The sequence below is a fragment of the Podarcis melisellensis genome (assembly GCF_964234715.1).
Source record: "Podarcis melisellensis genome assembly, chromosome: 17".
NCBI lineage: Eukaryota > Metazoa > Chordata > Lepidosauria > Squamata > Lacertidae > Podarcis > Podarcis melisellensis.
Window position 1 is genome coordinate 25,294,485 of NC_138534.1, and position 19,862 is coordinate 25,314,346.

At 42.6% G+C, this 19,862-nt stretch overlaps 1 protein-coding gene across 6 annotated transcripts in view; it reads left to right on the forward strand.

Annotated features, from left to right (window-relative positions):
- The window catches only part of LINGO2 (leucine rich repeat and Ig domain containing 2), a 418,322-nt gene that overhangs the window by 154,644 nt on the left and 243,816 nt on the right, over positions 1-19,862 (forward strand). Inside the window, exon 1 of one of the 6 annotated variants that reach the window (XM_081894257.1) lies at positions 6,834-7,009. The exons of the other annotated variants lie outside the window; for them this stretch is intronic. The gene's annotated coding sequence lies outside the window, so the exon portion shown is untranslated. Of the gene's footprint in view, positions 1-6,833; positions 7,010-19,862 lie in introns of those variants that run through there. 6 annotated transcript variants of the gene reach the window in all.

Sequence of the window (19,862 nt, forward strand, 5' to 3'; positions counted from 1 at the left end):
CTGACTATGGTCCTTATTCTGCTCTGACCCCTGCTACAGCAACTATTTTACATACACATGCACAAGACATGTTAACTGTGATAACACATTTAACGTCACATCTTGTTTGGCCTTTGTGTAATACAAAGGATATGCCTCATTTGGAGATCAATTGGCATGTGATGTTTTCTGTGCTATTTATCTGTTTATTCTTCTTGTTACTCCATGCTCCATTTCTGGTGTTGTCTCTCAATCCCCAATTGCATCTTTCACTCTCTTCCCCTTGACAGATCCTCTCGCCCTTGATACAACATCTTCCTACTGGGACTTTTTTGTCTCCTGCAATCCTTCTGCCTCCTTCTGTTCCCGTGTTTAGACGCTTAGTAAAAATTCACCTCTTCACTCTGGCATGCTCCAGCTTCCTTGCAAAGGGTTGCTGTTTGCTCCCCTTCCCTTGTTAGCATGGTTGCTTAGATTGCACGCCTGAAGTCAGGGCTTGCAATTTTGTACCTAGTCACTTTATGTGCTGTGTTGCTGTTACATTTTCTGCTTTGCGTTTTCTTCTGAAAGCATTGAAATCCCTCTGTCTGAAGCAGCTGCTTCTCTGAACTGCCTACTCCCAGCAATGCACTTTTTTTAGCAAGTGAAATGCAGCAACACTGTAAACAAACCTGATAGGCAACTGACTTCTTGAATGTGGAGGTCCGCAGGTAAAAGAGGGGTATGAATTTGGTCACTTGGGTTTTGTAGGAAAATCATATTGCTGCTCCTAATATGTTAGAACCTCAAAGGAATGGACATTAACTTTGCTCTGGTGGTGCCACAAGGCTGATTCTACAAAGAGCCTGCAGGTGAGAACAGAAGCCTCATTTTTTGCCATCAAATTATATGCAGACATGCCTTCCTTGTTCAGAAATGAGTATTTGTATTTAATCTAGTTGGTGTTCCATCTGTGTTAGAAGTCAGTTATCGTACATACCTGCCCAAACCATGTAGACATATTTATGTTCTGCTCTCAGTAAACTGGGTAGTTCCCAGAGGAAAAACAACATATGCCTGAGCCGGGGGGAGTGCTTATATTACTTCCATTGTTAAACTCCCGCTGATACCTGTTTATCCTGGTGACTGCAAAAGCCAGCCACTTTTTTCAACAAACAAACAAAAGGTACATTAGAGCTCTGCTTTACAGAATGCAGAGTAACATACCCTCCAAGTATCCCTATTTTCCAGGGACAGTCTTGGGATTTCAAAAGCCATCCCGGCTTCCGATTTGATCCCAGAATGTCCCTATTTCCCCTGCCAGTGCCGCCACTGCTAAGCTCAGGGAGGAGGATGAACTGGCACTAGTCCTGAGATGGGACGGTGGCAGTGAAAGCTTTGAGGGAACATCCTGTGGCCTCTCCATGGCTGCCATTGCTGGCATCCTGCCTTGGGCAGCTCATAGCAGCTGCTGGAGAGTGGGTGAGGAGGGGGAGAGACTGCCACTACCGAGGCCCAGCCCCATGTGATGTGCCGGCTCTGAGGGGCAGGCAGAGGGCAGAGCCACCCTGGATGGGAAGAAGGGTCACAGAGCGCAAGGAATCTTGCTGCTGCTGCTTCTTTTTAATGCTTTGCGTGTCCACGTCTAATCTTGCCCCTTTCTAAAAAATTATTTATTGGTCTGTGTTTTTCTTTTTCTAAAACTACCAAGGAATAGAATAAAATCAGGATAAAGGGGGTTTCTCAGGATGGTGGAGGGCATGCATGTTGTGTCCCTTCTTCTGATAGGAAATGCTTTGGGGGGGGGAATGGGGCACCAAGGAGCATTAGGGGGTTTTTTTGGGGGGGGAGTGAGAAATGTCCCTACTTTCATCAGAGGAATGTTGAGAGGCATGGCTCAACAATCAAATCCTACACAAATTAAGCAGAAATACTTAATTTTACATCTAAAGGTAAAGGTAAAGGGACCGCTCACCATTAGGTCCAGTCGTGGCCGACTCTGGGGTTGCGGCGCTCATCTCGCTTTATTGGCCAAGGGAGCCAGTGTACAGCTTCCGGGTCATGTGGCCAGCATGACTAAGCCGCTTCTGGCGAAACCAGAGCAGCGCATGGAAACGCAATTTACCTTCCCGCAGGAATGGTACCTATTGATTTACTTGCACTTTGGCGTGCTTTTGAACTGCTAGGTTGGCAGAAGCAGGGACCGAGCAACGGGAGCTCACCCCGTTGCAGGGATTCGAACCGCCGACCTTCTGATTGGCAAGTCCTAGGCTCTGTGGTTTAACCCACAGCGCCACCCATGTCCCAGTTTTACGTCTATGTAATGCAATTAAGGAAAGCAGGATGTTTGGGACTGGCAGGGCTTGGACGTATGTGTGTCAGATACAAGGGGACTGGAAACTGACTTGGGAGAAAGGGTCAGCAATTTATGTAGCTTAGTGACCCCCGGGAGGCAGGAACCAGGACCTGGGAAACATTCAGAACTATCAAAGACAGTGGGTGGAACACTGGTCATGTCAGATGAGGAGGGAGAGGCTGATCAGTCAAGTGGAGGGCTGAGCGAATTCCCACCATCTCCTGACCTGCTGTCTCCTAGAACCAGAAGAGGAGTGAGGAGGGAAGATCTGCATGCATGTAGCCCGTCGGAGGAAGAGTACATAATCCATTGGAGAGGCTGGGGCTCCCTGTTGCTGCAACTGCTCTGTAGGATGGATGGGGAACAGCTGCCTAGACAAGGGCCTAGCATGGGGGCAGGAGCAATGCCTCAGGTGCATGATGTTTAGGAAGCACACCCAGGGATCCCCACTGCACATGAGCGTCATGTTTCAGGGCACATCTCTCTATGCATCCATTGCACATCTGGGAGCCTGGGTTCTTGTGCCACTTTCCATTGGTGTGCTAGAGATTATGTCTTTACAAAAGGATTTGTAGTTTGAATACCCGGCTGATATATTGTCTTTTGGAGAAGAGCAAATCTTGGGAGATATCCTTATCCCTTTTATCAAAATATATAAATATGATATATAAATGTGCATGCATATATATGTTGGGATGAGGGCTAAATGGTTGCACCGTTCTTTGTGTTGTGATTTGCAGAAACATTAAAATTGTTTTCTTTTTTTAAATACAAACTTTTTAAGGCCCAAAACTTTGAATGACTTTGAGGACAATAGTAGGTCAGTACTGAGTAAGATCATAAATAAAAATGAACACGCTCAAGCTCTTTTAAGTATGGTACTTTGATGTATATTATTATTTTCATATAAATCAGATATTGGGCAAACACTGCAAAGTGTGCTAAGGATTCAATAAACAAACTGACAAGGGCAAATGAGTCACCTATTAAAAATAAGTCTGGAGGTGAGTGTTTTAGGATGGTAGCAGCTGTTTACAGAGCAGAAGGAAATGGAAGCATCATCTCTAAAATTTGCTACAGCAGTTGGGCAATATATTAGAATTAAAGTTGTTCAATTCCAAGATTATGAATAAAATAAGCCTGTGTACTGATGGTGTGCTTTTTGCAATTGAAAAACCAAAAAATATCTTTGCAAGAATTTCTTGTAGTAATTTAGTAGAAAAATTAAGTGGAATAATTAATTCTACAGGCATGGGGGCGGGGCTCAGCAACTGCTTACTAGAATCCAATGGAATAACAAGGCGTTTGTGTGTCCTTTAATTAGCTGTATATCATATTATATTAAAATGTTCAAAGAAATTTAAAAATAGGTGTGTGTGTGTGTGTGTGTGTGTGTGTGTGCATGCGTATGTGTGCCAGCATGCATGTCATTCAAAGAAAAGCAGGTATGTCTTCTCTGAGCTATAATGGAAGTTTTGGAAAATTTTATAAATCTAAGCCGAGTCTGAATTTCTCACCATTAATGTGTGAGAGGCATTTGATTCAGGGTTGTCAGGAAACCTAGAAGTTTTGGAATGACATAATTTAACTAAATGGGGGGATCTTTTATGTAATAAATCCCTTCTTTCTGTATATCTTTCATAGCAATATATAATTATGCAAATGTCAGTATGGAGCAAGATCATCTCTTCTTCTTTTTTGAGTACTTGCAAATATATATATTTAAAGCTCTTTAAGTAGACATTTCGGAAGTATCAGAGAAAGGTCACCATTTGAGGAATCTATTGATACGTGGTTAATGAAGAATATTTATACTGAAGTGCTAGGCATTAGTCTGGAAAGGGAGGAATAAAGGCCCACAGAAGAAAGAGGGGATATCTAAATACTGTATAAGAATCTCATAAGACGGTTGGAAATTGCTTGAGCTTCTGTACCATAAAAAACCAAGAAGTGTAAACTAGAAATATACTTTTTTAAAAAAATTAAGCAATACTAGATGCTTGTAGGGCCGTCCCACCCGTGAGGCAAGGTGAGGTGACCACCTCAGATGGAAGGATTCACAAGGACAGCAGATCCCAATGTCACGCTTTCTCCCCCACCCCTTTATTCCTGATATAGATCTTTCCTCATCCTTCTTACCTGAAATTTGGGGGTCCACCTCAGGTGCCAAAATGTCTTGGGCTGGTCCTGGGTACTTGACCCTCCAGATGTTTTGGGACTACAATTCCCATCATCCTTGACCACTGGTCCTGTTAGCTAGGGATGAAGGGAGTTGTAGTCCCAAATAACATATGGAGGGCTGAGTTTGGGGGTGCCTGCTCTTTAGGCTCACAAATTAATATGGAACTAACCCAGCCAGCTACTGGAGATGCAGGTTTTCTTACTTCTTCAGCAGCAGTTTGTATATCTAGTGCCAGTGTTCAAAAATGTACTGGCAACCAAACCCTGTGTTGTGGGTGGGTTTGATTGAATAGCCACGACACCCAGTTGGTAGGTCCCTTGATGCTGGGTTTAATCAAGCTAATGGGATGCAGGCTAAATGGATTAAGGAACCTATATAGACCCATGTACGTGACCCAGTGCATCCTCTTTCGGTGCGTGCATCGGAACACCCGCCCACCTCTCCCTATATTTAGGGCTGTGCGCTTGACCTTGCTATGCCGTCATGTGTTGTCTGTCCTTGGGACGGGGGCATGGCAGGAATTTTCCCCACTTGGCTGATTGGCTGTTGCCATTTGGGTTTCGCTTGCCATGTAACAAATCGTCACAACTTGTAAGGTTGTGGATAGGCTCTGTTTCAGGTGATAGGGATGGGAGAATGCTCTCGCCATCCCTATGTGAAGGCTATTCCGTTAAAGGAATCCAGGGACTCAATGGTTTGGTCAACCCTGTGAGGGGGTTGTGCCCGTTCCTGAGTCCAGGGGGACACCTGGGTGGTGGACATAACCTGTTCCCGGCTTTCCGCCTATCCAGGTGTTCACCCTAGGCTGGCCTATGCTGGTGCCCTGGGTCAGCGCTACCTGCAACGGTGCAGGGAGCTAGTCGAACCAGAGCCTATGCAACCAGTCACTTTCTGTAATCAATAAAGTTGTGGCCTAAATTCTGCCAAAAACCAAACCAAAATTTGAGTGTTGTCTGAATTTATTTAAGGGGGAGGTTTAAAGGTCTGAACACGCAAATGCAGCAAGGAGGCAAGATGCAATTATTGCTTACCTACGAATCTATTAACTGTTATCCTGTGTGATATCTCACTCGTCATTAAGTTTCAGTGTTTTCCAATAATAAACTTAGGTTGCCTCCAGAAAATGAACAAACAACGTGGATGTGGCCTTAAAAACAAGTCAGTGGGATGAGACCTGCAACAAAAATGTAGTGTGGACTGTTCCTGTTTGAGGTGCCAATGAATTGAATTATACGATTGAAGATATCATTCAGTTTCTGCTGGCATCTCTCAACACCTATGTCTGCAGGCTACTATACTGTAGGAAGAAATGAAGGAAGAAAAACAGAGTAGACTGCTCTGAATCCCTTAGAATTTTGTCAGATTGAGCCTGATTCAAATGGTTGATTTTAACCTTTATGGACCTGTATGGTCTCTGATGAGAGATATTTTTAAGGACCATCTGTAGAATACTGAACTCTTTATATGTCGGATGTTGATTCACAACCCTCAATGTGTTGCTATTAATAAATGGTCTGTTTGGTTCATATAAAGTTTCTATGTTGTGTGTTCTTCAGTCGCAGTCATACTGTGGTTTTGTTGGGTTCAGGGAAGCATAAAGAGCTCATGACTCTTGTGTAAGATGCATGTAAAAACAAGGCTTAATTAGAGAAAGCACTGGGATCTATAATCTGATTTTTGTGTGAGAAGTCGACTATGGAACATACAAAACAATGTCGGTGTATTTGTGACATCAGTACAAGGGAGACCCAGGCTTGTGGTTTGTGGATGCCAATATTACTATCCTTGTGAATTCCGCAGAATATAAACTAGATTTTACCTAATGTGTTGGCTAGACTTCACTCAACCAGGGAAGCATAACATAGCACCATGCATATTGATCGTGCTATATAAATAATATATACTACAATATAATATTGATATATCTTCAGCTAGGTTTATGTTTGGCCTTACAGATAGAAAAGTAAAAGAATAAGCTTCAGTGCTTAAATGAGAGGGCTAAATGGCCTCAGAAATTTGTTTCAGAAACCAATGTAAGACTTTGAAAATACACATTTCTTTCCTCTCAGCGGCAAGCAAATATGCTTGAGATTGCACAGCAGCTACAGTGTGTATTTTCTTCATCAACCACATGCATGCTGGGTTATTCGGGAGGGGGTAGAGAGGGCAGCTTTCTGGTAGGTCTGAGCCTTTACAATTGAAGCACCAGGGTTTTTATTCAACGAAGTTATCATGTGACTTAGCTCTGAAATATTTTGTTAAACTGAGTTTATTGTGAATTGTGTGATATTATCAGGGGTTGTCAACCATTTGGGCCAGTGGAATTTTGGGAAAGTGCCATGGGCACCAGTGGGGGGTGGGAAATGGCTGCTGTGGGGGCCTGGCACATCACAAAATGGCTGCTGTGGAGGTGTGGCATACCACAAAATGGCTGCCATAGGAGCATGCATAATGGCTTTGTGGTAAAAGAGGCTGAGAGAGTACCAACAAGAATTGAGCAAGAGAAACAAATTGTACTGTATATTGTTTGAAATCACTTTGTTAGATTTGATAAATCACAACCAAGCATAGTGTGTTAAAAATAGATGCTTATATAAAAACACCAGACTTTCATTGCCCTAATAAATATCGAGCATTATAATAAGAATCAAGAGGATAGATGGGGAAAAGGTTGACAGGGGACGGAATCCATTTCCTTTGCATCAGCTGAATTTGAATGTCTTTGAAACAAAATTTCTTCAAAAAATTCATTACTATAATAAAAATAGATGTTCTGCCTGAAAGTGGACATATACCCAAAATGCTTCCAACGGGGAGTCACGGAAAAAGGCCTTCTCCTTTCCTGCCCTTTTCACAACCGATTTTGCATTTGATCTGCAAAGAGAGGTTTAGGGGAAGAAAACAAATAGAAACATCCAGCTCTGAAGTGTCAGCAGCTTGTGTGTCTGTGTGTTGGCAGGCCTGTTGTCAGCGTCTGGCTGGTCATAGATCATAGAATAAAAGAATTGTGGAGTTGGAAGGGACCCTGAGGATCTTCTAGTCCAACCCCTTGCAATGCAGAAATATACAGCTGACCCATATGGGGATCAAACCTGCAACCTCGGCGTTATCAGCACCATGCTCTAACCTACTGAGCTATCCACTCAATGTCAGTGCCTGGCATCTGTGGGTAACTACTAGGGCCCCAACATCCTGGCAGGTCCCACTCTTGACACTAGCCCTGGACCCACAATTGTGTTTTTTACAAAATGATATTTTTTAAAACTAACATAGTATGGCTGCATCTAGCTGCCATTTTGATTTTCCACCCTGTCCTCAATATGACGTTACTGTGGGGCGAGGGTGGCTCATCTTTGTCAGCCCTATGACATGGCTTGGCCAAAATGGTCTTGGGTGTCAAATTGGTAGTTTTAATTAGGCCCTCAACCACAGTTCCAAAGAGCAGACAGAGAACCACAGCACTGAGGTCCAGATTGGGGGACTGATGGTTTCCTAGGCTGGATCTGGCCTGCTGGTTATGGGGTATCCACCCCTTCTCTAGAGCATTTTAGATTTAGGGTGGCACTATTTGGAGCACTGCTACCAGTAAGCCAAGCATGGCCAACCAATATAGGAGTCCTCCTAGAGGACATTTTATCCCAGGGCTCCCTCACACATGGAGACAGTCCTGGAGAGAGAACAGGAGAGACTGAGGACCAGATGAAATGAGATGAGAAACTTGTGGTCTCATTCCATTCCATATCTTTTTTTTTAATTAAAGAAATAACAGGTGCAGGGCTAATTAGGACTAGAACACACTGTGGGGAGGGATTGTTCATTTGGATGTGGGTGATTCTATTTCTGATCCATGACACTTTTTACTAATCAGCCCATTGCATTTCCGCATTAATTGATTGGTTTTTTTTAAAAAAAGTATTTTGTTTTAAAGTATTTTAATGTGTGTTTTCCATATTCCATGTATATTTAAATATGGAATATTTGTTTGGACAGACAGGAATTGCATTGCAACGTTGGAAAATGAGCAGTGACTGAATTGCTCGGTTATCATTAGCTTTAAACCTGCCCCACCTGTGATGTCATGTCAATTTCATTAAATTTTTTAAAAAACCACCCTCAAAGCCGCTATTCATTCCAGGAGGTAAATTGCCATAAGCAGCTTTGGCGAGGGAAACTTCCACACTACGCCAGTGTGGTGTAGTGGTTAAGAGTGGTAGTCTCGTAATCTGGGGAACCGGGTTCGCATCTCCGCTTCTCCATATGCAGCTGCTGGGTGACCTTGGGCTAGTCACACTTCTTTGAAGTCTCTCAGTCCCCCTCACCTCACAGAGTGTTTGTTGTGGGGCAGGAAGGGAAAGGAGAATGTTAGCCGCTTTGAGACTCCTTAAAGGGAGTGAAAGGCGGGATATCAAATCCAAACTCTTCTTCTTCTTACCAGGATCATGCCTTAGGGGTAAAGTTTAAATTGCATGTCCCCACAATCTGGGGTCTTCATCCTGATGTGTTAAACATTACCACACCTTTGCCCCAGATACTTTTGTTTATAATCAGTCTTCAAGGCCTTTGTAAGACCATGCTTCCAAAATTTATGATCCCCCTGGGCCAAACACAGCACAGCAGTCATGCAATCTGAAAGGCACTTGAAAATCCATTCACACCTACTCATCCCTTGTAGACCAAGGCAGATGCCAAGCTGCCATATTGAGCTTTCCTAAGTGGCTGGTTGGCTGCGTTTAGCATGGCAAGCCACAAATGCTGAGATCCTCAGATAGGTATTTCCTGGAAACAAACAATAATATAGAAACTTGGGTGACTGTACAGCCACTATCTCCGTGATTTTCAAAATGTGTTCTGGGAAATCCTGGTATTCCTCAGAAAGTTACTGGGGATTCTTCTGAGCTGCAATGGCCCACAAGTGTTCCAGAAAGACTACAGGGGCTTCATCCATGCAGTCAATTGGCCTGTGGGGGAAATAGGAGCAAGACTGTTGCCCGTACATCAGTAGCCATACCTACACCCAGGCTTGTGCAGAGGTTGTCTGAGGCCCAGGGCAGGAATCTCGTTATAAATAAAGTTATAAACTAAAAAGGGAAAGGGGAAAAAGCAGCCAGTCCCTAATGGGTCCCCTTCAGCCGGTTTAGCCATCTGAGACCCAAGGCAAGTATACCTAGCTACTCCCTCCTCTGCACTTGCCAAAATAGCATTAGTGAGATAGAGGTCTCACATGGTTACATGTGTACAGATCATCTGCTTGATTGGGTTCCCTATATTTGTGACTGAGTGGAGGATCCCTAGTTACATGTAATCTAGGACCCTTGTTACAGAATAATGTGTGGTAGAATGATTGACAGAAGGAGAGCATGCTGGAATAGAAAGTGAAGTCAGAGCAGAGGTGCCAACTTGAATAAAATATTGGTAAGCCCCGCTCTGCATAATCGATCACAAGACATGACACATGCACACCATTTGAATGTCAATGCCTGTGAAATATTTTTTGGGGGTGGGACAAGGGACCTCGGCCCCCAGGAGTTGGCTCCTATGAGTCAGAGTGACTGACAGAGGATGATTAGGGAGCTCAAATGGCAGGGAGATGAGTAGAGAACGAGTGAGCGAGATGAATAAGTGAGAGAGATGAGTAAGTGAGAGATGAAGACGGAAAAGGAATAAATGAAAGGCAGGTGGTTTGAATAGCTGTTAAAGAAGGTGGTGTGTGATGTGATGTGATGTTAGGTTATAGATAGAACCAATGTTTGTTACTCTTAACTAAAGGACGGCTTGTTCTGATTTTGTTGGTCATGGATAAATAGATTTACAGATGCTTAAATTAATGAATGTGTTCTGCAACGGGTAGATTTTAGAAACAGTATGTCTCATACCATGTGCTAGCTTTGATATATATACATAATTAAGTGTAGAGGAGGAAGGTCTTCCTGCATTTTGTGGCTCAGTAGATTGTGGTAGCAGGTTATGCACACCACTCAGAGAGCTTTGTAAGTGGATTATAAATAAGTAACATTAATTTTAGGGAATACTAAGGAAAGCCTGGACTCAGTGGGCCAACCGAGTCACTGACAGAGTGACCACCAGAGGCCAGGAGATTGAAAGGGATCCATGAAACATTGCAGGCTCTTTCTCACTAATGCTGATTGTGAAGGGCGGGTAAGTTTTGCAGGCAAATGCTGAGGTGCATGACCAGCGGGTGCAATTCTGCTCCTTCTTCAAGCATTCAGTGTTGGTGCTGATCTTTAAAGCCCTAAACGGCTTTGGCCCTGTATATCTGAAGGAGCATCTCCACCCCCGTCATTCAGCCCGGACCCTGAGATCTAGCTCTGAGGGCCAAAGCCATTTAGGGGTTTCAAGGTCAGCGCCAACACTTGGAATTGTGCTCGGAAACATGTGGGAGACACCTTTGCACTTCATGGGTCTCTATTTCCCATGAAATAGAGCTCTATACTGTATATTGAATGGATAGATGAAAGTAAAGTTACTTTGCTTGGTAATGTCATAGGAAGCTACAGCTCACTGTGAAGAACGATCCATCTACCTGATCTTAAAATCATGAGGTGTTTGTAATAAAATTGTTATAAGCCACAAGACTGCATCCAGTCTGGTTGCGCCATTGAGGACATGAATAACAGCTTATTCTACTCAACGTCTAAAAGTCTTGTATAGCTTTCTTCTATTATTAATATAACAGAATGTGTGTCACTTTAAAGAGATCTGTATATCAGCTTATAATAGGGTTGTTTAGTGATGGCTAGAGGGCACTTCTGAAGGCAGCCATGTTTCTGTCTGTACATGTTTAAAACTCGCAAATGAGAAGATGAGCTGTCATTGTAAAAGCATCGGATATTTCTGATCCAGTTGCACAAGTTATTTTATCTAATCACTTGGTGATCTTAAAAGAAAGAAAAAACCCCACAGGAGAGACTCCAAAGGAGACGTACACTGAAACAGAGAACTTATGCAATATGAGTGACTCTTTTAGAACTTGTAATCAGTTTTTTCTCTTCCCTGCGTAATCCCCACTCTCTTAATTGATGGTGATTATTTGAAGTTACAGCTGCATCCAACATGCTGCAGTTTGATTCAGCCAGCTGACTGCCCAGCATAGTGCCTTACGAATATTGTTGGATTTTATTAGCCGCCACAGACAGTGGTCAAGGATCATGGGAGTTGTAGCCCAACAGCATCTGGAGGGCAGCACGTTGGCTAATGCTGAACTAGAGCGTCAGGTGCTGATAACGCCAAGGTTGCAGGTTTGATCCTCATATGGGACATCTGTGTATTCCTGCACTGCAGGGGATTGGACGAGATTACTAAATGGTCTCTTCCAACTCAACAATTCCTTGCTTCTATGAAAGAGCGTGGCAGCACTCTGAGGAATAATTTCCAGTTTCCTTTCATGCTGGAGCAAGGTATGGGTCAACAACTGCAATTACGGTACATTTTACATATTCTTCCCAAGAATAACATTTGTAATTTTCCTCTACCTCAGAACATAGTGGCCATCTTCTAACGAGAGGTGACAGAAGCATATTTGAAAAATGAAACAATATGAAAGCTATGTTTAAAACTATGCTTTAGCACATGCATTGCTTGCTGGTTCATTTCTGGGTGCTAATGGAGTTGACTTATTTTGGCCTGTAAGAACTTCTACGGTGCATATATTAAGGGCTTCATGGCCTTGTTGTGTTATATGGGGACTTTTCTTGTAGGGATTACTTGCCCTAGCACTGCAAAACCTTTTATCTTCAGAAAATTGCTTTGAAATAAAGCTGCAATTAATTCTATAGCAAATTTGTTTATAAAAAGGAAGCTTTGTGCTTGATGTGCTGATTTTTATTATTTTGTCTTTTGGTATATTGTGCACTCTATTTAAATACATTTATGACAAATTTAAACTGTTGTAAAGGTTTCTGCAAAGGTGAACAGGGAACGAAGGTAACAGATCAATAGCAAATGTAACAAAGAATACATAACAAAGAGCTATGGTTCATATATTGCTGAAGAGATTAGCAGGTTTTTTTTAAAGCTTCAGAGTGTGTAGTCTCTTTAGAAATATGTAAAGTGTTATGGCAAGCAATGCACCTTTTGTGCCTGGATGTATCCTGTGGACCTTCTTTGGACTCAGGATTTGATCTGCTGTAGCAGAGACGTGTTATGAGTCGCTCTGTTGAACTTCCTTCAGGAAGCGTCAACAAGCAAGGATGCGACTTCTTGTTTACAAAGAAAACTGTTGGAAATTTCTCCCCAACCCCTGCCCTCCATAAGCAGCCTGAACTCCAAAGGCAAAGCTAAGGCAGGCTATCACATTTAATGAAGTCTGAATGTTTCTTTATGACCTGGAGTTACGAAGCAGCTGCTGTCAGAGCCTCCGAATAATATTAGAGGCTCAGGTGGCATTCCTTTAGGGCAAAAAGGGATTCATGGGACTGTCAAGGGGGCCCAGACATCTAATATAGCGTCTGGGATGTATCAAACTTACTTTATCTGGTTTCCATGAAGGGACTGGTAGTACAAAAAGGTTAAGATCTGCAACATATTCAAGAAAAGTGGCTTGTACGTGAAATGATTGACTATTCATGGGTGAGAATAAAGGACCAAGGAAGTACAAGCCAAGTTAAATAGCTTACAAGCACAGCATAAAATGTACCGTATTTTCTGCTCTATAAGATGCACCAGACCACAAGACACACCTAGTTTTTGGAGGAGGAAAACAAGCGGGGGGGGGGAGGAATTCTGAATCTCAGAAGCCAGAACAGCAAGAGGGATCGTTGCGCAGTGAAAGCAGCAATCCCTCTTGCTGTTCTGGCTTCTGGGATAGCTGTGCAGCCTGCATTCACTCCATAAGACGCACACACATTTCCCCTTACTTTTTAGGAGGGAAAAAGTGAGTCTTATAGAGCAAAAAATATGGTAACTAGTGATGATCCTTCACACGATGTCCAAGTTGGTGGAAGTTTGGCATTTTTATAGAGCAATTCTAAGTAGGGCCAAGAGGGATGGGAGTGGATGTTGAACCTCCAGTAGTAGCTTTCATCACCCTGAGGCAAAACCCAGTCCTCAGCTGCAGCTGGCAAAGGCTCGCAGATAGGTGGCTGAGCTGCCATACCCCACCATCAACTTTTTTTGGGGGGAACAGTAAAACTTTATCCAACTTCCTTTTCTTGCGTCGTCATATTATTCCACACATAGGAGCCAACTGCAAAGGGCTGAGGTTCCTTCGCCCCCTCCCCCAATAAACAGTTTGAGGGGTCTGTCCCCCCAAGTTGATGGGCATTGCCATTCAAACAGTGTGTGCACTTTTTTGTGATCGATTATGCAGGGCAGGGCTAACCTTTCCCCCTCTCCCCCCCCCAATATTATATTCAAGTTGGCACCCTTGATTCCCAAGTATGATGGTGTTCTCTTGGTTTTTTATTTTTACTTCTCAGTGAGCAAGAGAAGTGACGATATATTGGTCCAGCTTCTCACCATCCTGACAAGCAGAAAAGAACCCTTTTCAGAAATTTCTCCAGCCTTAATAAAACATTTTTATATCTCTTTTAGACTTCCTCAGATGTTTCTTCTAAAACAAAAGCCTCCACATTCACATTTAAATTTTAGGGAGAATATGCTGGCATTTCCCCCCGAAATTCCTTAGACCCAAAGCGGGAACCACCAAATTTGATCAAAACTTTTGTGGCAATTGTGAATCTAAATGATTGGTTTATTCCCTCTAATTGAGTCAGGTCATACGTAGTGTAGTTACTGTAGTTAAATTAGCTTTTCTTTAGTACCAGAGCTATACTTGAATGTCAGTGCCTGCAGTCCTTAGCATTTCTTTCTTTCTTTCTTTCTTTCTTTCTTTCTTTCTTTCTTTCTTTCTTTCTTTCGCTGTTGGGAACAAGTTAGTGGTGCTTCTGTTAATGCACAAAGTGTGGGCATTCCAACATGTTCTCAGATGTCCAGTAAGCATCTCTTGAATTGGAGCTTTGGGAAATTTCAGAACTATCTCCCTCTTAGCATTCACTGCTTTTGCGCCATCTCTGCTCCTTATTGCATTCAAACTCCAGACAGTTCTTCATTTGAAATTTGTGTGTCTCTGGGATTGCAGTCAGGCATCTAAGTAAGAATATTGCAAAGAAGGTGGGTGGGGAGACTCTTCGGCATTACTATTTTTGAGTTGCTATATCCTTGTTAGATTTCTCAACTGTTGTTCATTTAAATGCTATATTTATTGTATCTGTTGATCTTCAATCACCTCATTCCCAGAGCATCAGCCACCGAGTGAAAGAACAGACTGCGCCGTTCAAAAGAGACCAATCCTTTTAGACAGAAAAGGCAAATCATGTACATAATATTACTTGATTGTGCCTAGCATTTTTATGGCATGGAAATTGTTTCCTGTTCTAGCTGTTAAGTCGATTACAATACTCCACATTTTGACCCAGCATTTTTAAAAAGTTGAGATCAGTTCGGTGTTCAGACTCTCTTCCCATTGCAGATGGGAGGTGGCTGAAGCCAAGAGATGGTGGCTTCCTGTGCCCATCTTGTGAATTAGTTAAATGAGACTGTGGCGATCACACAGGGTCTTGCTGCCGCCACCCAGACCCTACCTGGGACAATACCAAGTCCAGTCAGGGTTAAATTGGAACATAAACTTCTGTTTATTTATTGCAGTTTAACAAGTGTGTGGTTTTATAAACGGTATCTGTCCATTACAGTCAAGGGGTGCCTATCCAGACCTATAACTTCTACTACCTGCTCTCACTCACTAAACCACCTCTCAGATATTTACTAGTTCCTAACTGTTCCTGACTCAGCTTATTTCACTACACTAACTCAACCTACCCACAGACTCTATCCCAATTCACTCCCACTCCAACCAACCATCCAACTCCCCTTCAGCCCTCCCAGAGCTGGTTTTATAGTCCCTCTGAGTCCACCCCCCGGGTTCTGATTGGGTAGCCTGTTTAACTATTTCACCTCCAGCACTCTCATGTTAACGTCACAGAGACCTGAGCCATCATCTTCCTGGTTGACAGCTTTTTCTCTTACCCATTATGTTTCACTAGCTCTAGTGACTTGTGTTTATCAACCTTTACAGTGTTATGAAAACTCTCTTCTCCTTCTCCCAACCACTAGAATAGAATTCTTCCCTTGCAGTTCTCAAAGTAGGCTGCATTAGTGATGAAGTTAAGCAAGGTATGTAATCTTTTGTGAGGATCAAGAGGTTTTTCCTACCTCCAGAAACTTTAAATTAGAAAACATGTTCCTGTAAACCACTGTGCTAATTAATGAGCGGTGGGGGCACATTATTTAGCAGGTAACCTGAATTTCTAGGCTAAAAAAGAATTTTGTATTGCACGATGCCAGCAGCAGACTTGCAGGTGCACGAGACAGCTGCAATGTTTCCCCTTCTGTTGTTTTTGCCTCTTAAGTGACTGCTACCTTCAAAAATAGGTCAGAAATCAGACTCATACGCATTTAATAGCTCATACAACATGTTTGTGTTTATTTCTGCTTCCGTATCCTATTCCATGAGTCAGGGCTGCATCATTCCTTGTTTCAGATTAATGGGGGTGCACATGAGTCCTCACTCTCCCCTCTTTCATGCATCTTTTCATTTTATCTTTAAAATGATCAGCTCATTCCCAACTAGTGTGTCTCAGGGCGCAAGCAAAAAATTCCATTAAGTAACGAGGGTCCTTGAATTCAAAGTGCCCACCCAAAGAGGCAACTGCCCGTTACTTCTCTGTATGAATCACTGTTCTGCCATTTCAACCTTCCGTGAGCAGACAGAAGGTTCCCCACTGCAGCAGTCACCCCTCCAAAACATGGAGGGTGAAGGAGCTGGGTGACAGGTACGTGATGGATGTGGGACAGAGCAAGCAATTGCAATACAGTGGTACCTCGGGTTAATAACTTAATTCATTCTGGAGGTCCGTTCTTAATCTGAAACTGATCTTAACCTGAGGTACCACTTTAGCTAATTGGGCCTCCCACTGCCACAGCGCCGCCACCACGCGTTTTCTGTTCTCATCCTGAAGCAAAGTTCTTAACCCAAGGTACGGTACTATTTCTGGGTTAGTGGAGTTTGTAACCTGAAGTGTCTGTAACCCAAGATACCACTGTTCAGTATTCCTGAAGTTGGCTAAGCTCTGCTGTATCCATGTATCAAGTCTACTGTAATCAATCTAGCATATCAGATTCGTTCTGGACGCTTGAGGAAAAGTGAAACAGGGCTAGAATGTCCCCTGCCTGAAAACTTGGACAGTCACTGCCAGATCATAGAAAACACTGAGCTTGATGTTCTAGACGCAGTGTAAGGTAGACTCCTATGTTCCTCCTAGAAGTCTGCCTAGAAAGCTGTGTTGTTTCATTACAGACAATTTATCCATCTTGCTCATTGTCATCTACAATGACAGCGAGTCTCCAGTGTTTCCCTTAGCATTGCAGTGGCATTCTTTCTGTTTGGGGTCATTCCTGTTTCACTTGTCTTCAAGCATCCAGAACTAATCCGATATGCTACATTGATGAGGGTCGACCCCATTTATGGTGCTGCAGTTTATCAGCAGAGCTTAGTCAATTCCAGGGATATTGTGATTCGATGCCATTACAGCGCCAGCAGAAGGCAAGAGAAGATGTTGGATTCCAAGGCATGTACACAGATTTTCCCTGCCTTTCATACAGTTGCATCATATGGCACGATTGACTGTGAGTTAAATTGTGTGTGTGTTACATTTGGTGAAATATCATTTTTATTGGGCAAGGGCAGGGTTGACATCGTCCATTTCTTTTACAAGAAGCTATAAGACACCATTGGTGGTATTGATATGGTGTGGGAAACCTTCTTTGGCATGTATTTCTGCGTGTAAGCAGCTGAGCCAAGTTGGAATATTTATTGTTTGTGATCCTATTGATGTTTGTGGTGAAGGAAAGCATTTGAACAGTCTGTGGAGAGGGTGGCCTGGCGAGTAGCTAATTGATTTTAAGACCCTCTCCTCCTCCTCAGGACAAAAAATGTTGATCCTGCCCTTGAGAGAGTAGGTGGAAACAACACATTAAAACTAAACCAACCAGAATAGTCTCAGCAGAGTTCTTAAAGTCACCTTTTTCTGTTCAATATGTTTATTTTTCTAACTTGGGAACCCTGGTGAAAACTATAATTTTCATTATGGGGGATGGTTTCAGCTAGTACAAATTTGCAATTCGTTTTCTGCCCATAATATTTAGCCTGTAAGTTTTATTCTCTCCCCTAACAAAAAGAAAGGGGGGGGATGAGAGGTACTGCACTGCAGCCAAACTTAAATAAAGAGACAGTTGGATGCATTTATTTCAGATGATTTTATAATTCACCCCTCCACTGTAGACACCATGCTCAGGGCAGATTTAACAGCGGAACAAGGGATTGTGTTTTAAGTCATGAAATTTGGATTAAAGGACTATAGGAGGTTAAAATAATATTATTAATTAGGAAAATATTATTTATATGCACCACTGGTGTAGGAGATGAGCCGTTACAGATTTAATATAAGCAAAATAAAATAGAAGTGGGTCCCTGCTTACCAAAAGCTTGCAATCTAATTTTTAAAAGTTGAGGAGACAACAAACGACAGGAGGAGGGGGAGACAAGGGTAACAAGGAATGGATGTGAGTAAAAGCATGTGTCATAGTTAGGCTCTGGGCACTTCCAGACAGTCACTCTTTTGTGGTGGGATTCAGTCCCATATTGGCAAACTCTGGTTGTACAACCCTGTGAGATCAGGCTAAGATATAGTGACTGGCCCAAGGTCACCTAGTGAGTTCCATGGCTGGGTGGGGATTCGAACCCTGGTCTCCCAGGTCCCAGTCCAACACTCTAACCATTACACCATACTGGCTCTTGCCTTAATGCAATGTTGTCCAACCTCCCCACAAGCAAATCAGGATGAAGGCTCATTAAATGTTGTATGATCCTCCCTCAAGCAAATCTGGATGCATTGTTCAATTAAGCAGGTTGTCTGGAGTATAGCTCTCAACGTTTCCCTTTTTTAAAGGGAAATTCCCTTATTCCGAATAGGATTCCTCGCAAGAAAAGGGAAAAGTTGACAGCTATGGTCCAGAAGCATCCTTTGTTTCAGTTGCAAGTGAGAACTAAGAGATATACAAAATAATATATGGATCTTTAGAGCCAGATTATGTGAACTGGGATCTCCATTCTCCGTGATGGGAAGCAAACTGACTGCGAGCAGCTAGAAAGAGCAGCCTTCACAACCCTGTTGTGCCCAAGACAGACCTTCCCTCAGTTTTACATCAGGAGCTAGTAAGAAGAATTGTGCTTCCTCTCATTGTTTTTCTCCAGAACACTGGTAGGTAGAAGGTAAGTTGGGATCTACTGGTAGATCTCTTGCAAGAGACTGGGAAAAGTTTCCAACTCCCAGTTGTTCAGTGATGCTAACAACAAAATGGCTTTTTTGACCTAAATTAGCCTTCTAAAATAATGTGCTGAGGTAAGCAGAAGCAGACTGAGAGTGAGATCAGTTCTGCTACTATTAATTCTGTATTCATAGGTACCCTGGTCTCTAATTTTAACTGTATGTCTTTTGTATCTTCCTCTAGTTTTTAGATCTTGGGGTTCTAGCAAAAGACAAAGTAGCATCTATTAAAGACTGAGAATTTATGTGAACATGCAGACAAAACATCAGATGGTGTACTCTTGGGGTTGTAGCACTTCAGACTGAAATGTGGGGCAGGCTCCTATTTGAATAGACTCACTTTGAAAGCAGAAAAAACTGAATAGAGAGCATATCCAAAGGTCCTAAACTTTCAAATGTATTCCATATCAGAGGTCCACGACCTATGATTTCTAGTGGTACAGTCCGAGGAAAGCTTGGGGAGTGCAAAAAGAGAGAGTGCATGATTTGCTATTCAGAGCTGTGTCATTAATTTCACCCTTATGTTTTTTTATTCTTTTCAAATATCTCTTCTAAAGAGAAATTGAAGATTCCACATTTAGCTCCCCATTCACCACCATCAAACTTAGAAGGTGAACTCATAAACTGCTAACAAGACAAAGGTTAATGTCAGAAGGGGCAAGACTGCCACTGAGTATAAATGTGTTGCTAGAGAATTTTCTAGGATGGGTCTCTCATATGGCGCATGGAAACACTAATTGTGTTACTTAACTAATAGGCCAAGCACTAAAAAATAAATAAAATACTGCTTTATAACTGGTGTCGGAACACAGTTCATTTAACATGTCTTCAAATGACCACTTAAAATACTGCTTTGGTGCATACTTCAGTGCACTCTTGAGCTCTTATCTTTCCTTAGATATGTGGAATAATTATGCTTTACGATAACCTTGGATGCCTGTTGGTATTCACGAAACAACCATCATGC